Source organism: Saimiri boliviensis, chromosome 4 (genome assembly GCF_048565385.1).
Source record: "Saimiri boliviensis isolate mSaiBol1 chromosome 4, mSaiBol1.pri, whole genome shotgun sequence".
NCBI lineage: Eukaryota > Metazoa > Chordata > Mammalia > Primates > Cebidae > Saimiri > Saimiri boliviensis.
Genome location: NC_133452.1, coordinates 25,660,396 through 25,667,667, shown reverse-complemented (window position 1 = coordinate 25,667,667; position 7,272 = coordinate 25,660,396). Strand labels below are relative to the sequence as shown.

Below are 7,272 nucleotides of genomic sequence, written 5' to 3'. Positions count from 1 at the left end.
AAACTCGAATGTCTCAGAATAACTACTGGTTAAAAGACTCTGTGTGTTGCAATTTTAAGGAAGTCTCATGGTTGAAGCCGAGATCTATCTATAGGCACCAAATAGAGTAGGAGTATTTATAAATCTGATTTCATCTCAAGGATTCCCATTATTTCAAAACTCATTTACCTCAATTCTCCACTCAAGCCTGGAAGAAGCAAAGCAGTGGGCGGCATCTAATGACATTATGGTAAGAGTCAGGATTGTAATTCTCAGTACATTTCAATCTCCGGGGGACCTTGCTAAAATGCAGACTCTGATTCCAAAGGTTAACAAGTGAGCCTGAGCTTTTTTTCTGATGGATTCCCAGATGACACTGGTACTGCTGGTCTACATAGCACTACCCAAATTTGCCTGAAGCTGACTCACCTGGGGTGGTGGTTGTATATGCAGCCTATCAAATCATTCCCTTAGGAATTCCGATTCAGAAGCCTGAGCTGGGATTTTGAATAACCCTTCCAAGAGCCCCTCCATCCTTTAGTTCCAAGCTAGTACTTCAACGGATTTGATGGTACTCCTTTACTGCTCCAGGCAGTTTCCTCCTTCCTTCTCCTACTTCCCACTCCTCTCCTTTTCTTCCTTCTTTCTTTCCTTGCTCAATATTTGTTGAGCATCTCCTGTGTTAAATGCTGGGACAGCTCTGAATAAAAGCACTAGTCTCCGCCCTCGTCTAATAGGGGAAACAGAAAATAGCCAAGTAAACAGGAAGATAAACAGGAGAATTACAGTTTGTGATGTCGCTGGTAATTAGCGACTATTTAGGGCTGGTGGCACGGTGGTAAGAATTTACCAAGACAGTTGTAGGTAAAGAAAAGCAGATTTATTAGAGAAAGCATGAAAATATGTTGCAAGGGTACAATGGGCAGGTCAGCAAAAAGGAACCGATTGCAAAGAGACAAAGGCTTGCCGGGGATTTTATAGAATGGTGTTTGTGCTGTGTGCTCAAGAGGGCTTTGTGCAGTACTGACAATGCCAAGGTTGCAGTGAGCCAACTTGACTTTTTCTATCAGCCAAGCATGGCTAGGTGCAAAAAGATCGTGAGTTATTTGCACAGGAGGGCTATGTGTCCTGCACCATGAAGAAAGGCAGACTCCTAGCTTATCTGCCTTCTCCTTTTGCTTTCTGTAAGTCCTGCCAGCCCAACCCCACCTCCCTAATTAGGACTCCACATGGGATACATGTTTGTTTTGTTCTTTGGGTTTTTTTGTTTTGTTTTGTTTTGTTCTTTTATCTTTTAATCATTTTATAGCTCCCCACCACAGCTGCCCCCTACCCTTCCCTTTGATGACGATGTTTTCAGGCTTCGGGGAGACCAGAAAACAAAGCTGGGGTCTGGCAGCCCCACCACACTGCCAGCTGGAGAGAACAAGTCACAATCACGAATTATTACAACAATTAGCACCTGTACTTGGGGGAATCTGCAAATTGAGCAGGCCCCAGCTCCTCATTGTACAGGCGTCTATTTGGCAGTGACCTTGTTCTGGAGAGGATGATCTTCCTTCAGCCTGAGGGAATAGATGCTGATGAGCCTGGTGGCATCAGTTGGCTCATAATCACCCTGAACATTGGTGCTCACCAGCTTCTAGTTGTAGAAAGTGCAGACTCCCGGCTGAGGATGTACACCTGCCCTTCAAGACGGACACCTGCACTTCCACTTGCTCCTGGGACTTGGTGATGCAGTGGCGAACAAATTCACACTCAGGGCTGTGCCAGAAACCAGTATAGACCAGCTCAGCGAACTTCAAGCCCAGGTCTCGTTTGATTCTAGGCACTTCCTGGTCCATGGTGAAGTTTCAATGTCTAAGAGAACGTGGTAAAGGATGGTGCCTGCTGGAGTCTCGTAGATACCTCGGAACTTCATTCCAATGGAGCGGTGCTCCACGATGTCAACACAGCCCACGCCCTGCTTGTCTGCAACTTCATTCAGGTACATGAAGAGCTCCAAGGAGGTCTGGTGGGTGGTGCCATCCTTGACCTTGGTCACCTTCACAGGGACCCCTTTTTTGAACTTGATCTCGAGAATGTCAGGCATGTTGGGGGCTTTGACCGGGTCCTGGGTCTTGGTGTAGAGACCTGGAGGTGCTTGGTTCCTGGGGTTCTCCAGGATTCCAGCCTCGTAGATGATATGCATGAGGTTCTCGTCCATGCTCCACAGGTTCCTGGGAGGGGGATGGGAATCCGTGTTGCTTTGCGTATTCCATCAGGTCATTGCAGCCCTTGAATCCGTTGTAGGACTGGGACATCCTCCAGGAAGCAATGACCTTTATCTGGGGGGCCAGCAAGTATTAAGTGAGCTCAAACCAGATCTGATCGTACCCCTTTCCTTTGGTGTCATGGGACACATACTCGGCCCCCTCCTGCTGGGCAATTTCCACTTGTTTGCGGGCGTCGCAGGGCCTGGCGGCGAGACAGATGCCCAGGAGGTAGCGGTCCTCACACAGTGCGCTCGACTGGATGGCCGGCCAGATGAACGCCTCCTTAAGCTCCCTGCTGACATCCTCAGTGAACACCTTTTTGGCCCCACGCTTCAGTGCCTTCTTCCTTGCCTCCTCGACGTCTTCCTTCTGGCCAATGTTGGCCAGGTAGGCAAGGACGTCATAGCCTTGTTCCTTCAGCCCCACGAGGTTGCGGGAGGTGTCCAGGCCGCCACTGAGGGCGCAAACCATGGAGCCTTTGCTGGACACAGCATCTGGGATTGGAGGCGCGAGGTCCCGGCACCTGGAATCTGTCTTCCAGGTGCAGTGAACCACTCGGCCCGGCCAGCGGTGGCAGGCGACAGAGCAGGGCGTAATACATGTTAAGAAGGAAACAAATACAGTGATGTGCTGGAGAGGGATAGGGAGGAGGGGTCAAACTAAACCAGCATCATCAAGGGAGCTTTTCAAGGAAGATAGGTAAGCTGAAATTCATATCCAATACTCCAGCCTAAGCCACACTACTTGTGGAATGTGCCCTGTATTTGGTAGACCTGCTGCCTTCATTCATGCTGTTTCTTTCACTGTGAGTCCCTCTCACTGACTCTATTTGCAATTACTTAAGGACCAACCTAAACGCCATCACTTTCACCCAGGTTTCCAAGCATATGTGAAATCTCTTCCCACTGAGCTCACTGAGCCTCTGGTATACTTCTGTTCCTGTCTAGAACATTCTACCTTAAATTGCAGTTGCTTTGTGATATGACTGCATTTTGTGAGCACACGCTATTTACCCACCCTATTTCAAACCATTCAATAACACTGGTGGGTGATATTATCTCCATATTATAGATAAAGGAACAGACATTTGGGGAAGCTGAGTAACTTACCTGGAACTATAGGATAAAGTGACAGAGCCCAGATTCAAGCCATCACCTCCCAGTTGATCTGTTTTATGTCCCACAGTAGGCCTTAAGCAACATGGGAAAGTCTTATGTCTTTGTATCCTTAAGTTAAAAAAAAAAAAAATCTAAGGCCAGGCGCGGTGGCTCACGCCTGTGATCCCAGCACTTTGGGAGGCCAAGGCAGGTGTATCACGAGGTCAAGAGATCGAGACCATCCTGGTCAACATGGTGAAACCCTGTCTCTACTAAAAATACAAAAAATTAGCTGGGCATGGTGGCACGTGCCTGTAATCCCAGCTACTCAGGAGGCTGAGGCAGGAGAATTGCCTGAACCCAGGAGGCAGAGGTTGTGGTGAGCCGAGATCGCGCCATTGCACTGCAGCCTGGGTTACAAGAGCGAAACTCCGTCTCAAAAAAAAAAAAAGAAAAAAAAAGAAAATCTAGTTGCAAAAGAGCACTGGCATTTGTGTATCATAATGGAGAAAAAAACAAAACAAGAAAACAGAATTCCCCTTCAAGTTTCCCAGGGCTGCTATTACAAAGTACTCCCTACTGAGTGGCTTAAACACCAGAAATGTATGGTCTTGCGGTTCTGGAGGCTTCACGTGTCAAATCAAGACATCAGCGGCTCCATGCCCCCTCTGAGGACACTGGGGAAGTGTGTGTTCCAGGTGTCTCTCCTGGCCTCTTGTAGTTCCTTAGCTTCTGGCAGCATCACTCCAGGCTTCACTGGCAATTTCTACATGTGAATCTCTGTATTCGTATTTCCTCTTTTTATAAATTTACCAGTCATATTGGATTAGGGGTCCACCCTATAGACTTTATCTTAACTAATCACATCTGCAATAACCTCATTTCCAAATAAGGTCACATTCTGAGGGGGTAGGACTTCAGCATATGGATTTTGAGAAATCATAGTTCAGTCTCTTACATTCCACTGTGTAGCTTCCATCACAATTCTTATCCCCAAACCAGGGAACCTGATGTAATTTTCCTATTTGCCTTTTTCTAAAGGCAACAGGTAAAGGAGTCAGATGATCAATTTGGAGAAGTTCAGGGGCTCAGTTCAGAATAATGGCCTCCACAGTTTTTAACAAAAGTGAATAAACAAATTGTGCATATCTGTACAAGGAAATATTACTCACAAATGGGTACACTTTTCCATATAATTTATTGAGTTTTTATGATGTACAGGCACTCTGCCAAATGCCTTAAACGTGTGATCACAGCAACTCAAGTAGGCATAACTAGCCTTGTTATACAGGTGGTGAAGCTGAGTTTTGGAGAAGTTCAGTAGCACATACAGGGTTACCAAAATTGAAGCTGGTTTTATTTCTGTCTTCAGTAGATTCTTCAGGTAATCATGAAGGCAAAAGAGGTCACCTGCACAACATGAAAAGCTTGCTTTGCTTTAAGCTGTCATAACCTGTCATTCTTTTTGTCCCTCGCTAAAAAGTGAGGCCATTACTGTGTATAACATTGTACTATAGTGGCAGATAACATGACTGGTGAACTGTCAGAGCTTTGTTTTCTAAGAAACTCATCAACAGAGATGTTTACTATCATCAGCCTATCGTCAGGAGTGTATAGGATGTTTACTATCATCAGGAGTGTATATAGCTCCTGTTTGAATTCAAGAAATATAGTATAGCGATCGAGCATTCTTATTTTTGTCATTACTCTAGACTTAAGTTTAATTTGATAATACTTTTGATAATTTGCTGAAGTTTAATTTGATATATTAATTTGATAATAAAAGACTTTATAAAAGTTATTTCAAAATAGGATAAGCTTTCTAAGTTTCACTAAGTTGCAGTAAAAAATGAAATACTATTATCAATTAATATTGCTATCAAGAAGGAGGAGGGGCTGATGATTTAAGAAGGACTAAATGAGAAGTGGCCCAGACACAGTATTTCAAAATGCAAAATGTGTTAGAATGTTACAAAGTCAAAAATTTAAATATAAAGTTCAACCAACCATAAGGCATAGGTCACATGAATGTTAAGACTATTGAACTGGTTGAGCATGGCTTTTGCTTAATAGATTGCAAAATTCCTGGGGACAGGGATTCTCCCATCTGAGATTCTCCCATCTGACTCGTCTTTGTATCCCAACAGTGTCCAGGACATTGCATATAACAGGTTTTAACACATTAAATTAAATAATTTTTTAAGTGGCTTATCTTTCTTGATACAGACAAGAAGCATTTAAAGTTAAATGCAAGGAGTTAAAGAAAGATGGGTAATGTTTTATCATGTGCCAGAAACAGTTTGAAGTTCAATCAGAGAATGAGATAGATTCTATTATCTCCATTTTAGAGATAACAGAACTGAAAGATTAAAGAGCTCACACAACTGGAAAGCGGGAGCAGCAGGAATCCACACCTGGGCTGCTGACATTTACAGTTCACGTTCTCAGCCACTGCACTATAGTAGCAGATAACATGACTGGTGAACAGCCAGAGCTTTGTTTTCTAAGAAATTCATCAACAGAGATGTTTACTATCATCAGTCTATCAGCGGGAGTGTATAGGATGTTTACTGTCATCAGGAGTGTACAGTTCCTGTTCAAATTCAAGAAATAGGGTGTAGGGATTAAACACTCCTATTTTTGCCATTACTCTAGACCTAAGTTTAAACTCTGATTTTGACACAGGTTAGCTGTATAACCTTGTGTTTGTTACTAAACTTCTCCAAAACTCAGCCTTACCACCTGTGTATAAGGCTAGTTTTTCCTACCTCATTGAGTTGTTGTGATCACATGTTTAAAGCATTTGGCAGAGTGCTTGGTACATAATAAAAACTCAATAAATTATATGTAAAAAGTATATTTATTTTGTGAGTAATGTTTCATTGTATGGATATACACAATTTCTTTATTCACTTTTGTTAAACAAAAATCAGGGAGGCCATTAATTTGGATTGAGTTCCTGAACTAGACTCCAACAGACCAGATCAAACCATAATGGAGTCACTCATGCTGAGTGCTACATAATCAAGCTGAAACTTTAAGGAAGCAGATAGATCCCAAAACAAACCAGTTTTCCTGAAAACAGGAGATTCCAGGCTAGCTGAGCCAGCATAATAGGGAAATCCCCTCTGCTTTAATTCTTACCAAAAATAGATTCGTTTCATTTTTTCTTTTTTGTTTTCTTGTTCTTACCTTGTAACCCCCACTGTTTCTCAGTGGAGCTCTCACTCTATTCCATGGAATGAAGACTGCCCTGATTCATAAATCATGAATAAAAGCCATTTAGATCTATAAATATGTCATAATGTTGTTTTTTTGACACTGTTGATGTACATTTGGATTGTTTCTAGATTTTGACTATTACCCGTAAAGCTACTGTGAACATCCTTGTACAAGTTTGTACAGACGTATGCCTTAATGTTTCCTGGATAAATACCTAGTGTGGAATGAGAGATATATGTTTAGTTTTTAGGAAACTAACAAAGTGTTTACCAAAATGGTTGTACTATTGTACATTCCCACTGGCAGTGTCTGAGGGTTCTAGTTCTTCCACGTCCATGTCAACACTTGGTGTGGTCATTTTTTGACTTATTTACAGAAATTTTGATCGTGAATTTAAAAATTCCTAAAATGTATTATCTTGACCATTTTTAAGGGTACTGCCCGATAGTGATACATATACACATGTCATTGTGAAACACATCTCCAGAACCTCTTCATCTTGTAAATCTAAACCTTTATACATATTAAATAACTTCCATTTTGTTCCCTCTCCCCCAACCCCTGCCCTGCAAACCATCATTCTCCTTTCTGTCTGTAGGAATTAATTTTTGCTTCCTTCCTTCCTTCTTTCCTTCCTTCCTTCCTTTTTCTTTCTTTCTCTCTCTCTTTCTCTTTCTCTTTTTCTCTCTTCCTCTTCCCTCCTCTCCCCTCCTTTCCCC

The 7,272-nt window shown here is 42.8% G+C and overlaps 1 pseudogene; it reads right to left on the bottom strand.

Annotated features, from left to right (window-relative positions):
• Positions 1–1,498: 1,498 nt before the first annotated feature.
• Positions 1,499–6,911, bottom strand: LOC101046820 (argininosuccinate synthase pseudogene; annotated as a pseudogene).
• Between the last annotated feature and the right edge of the window lie 361 nt (positions 6,912–7,272).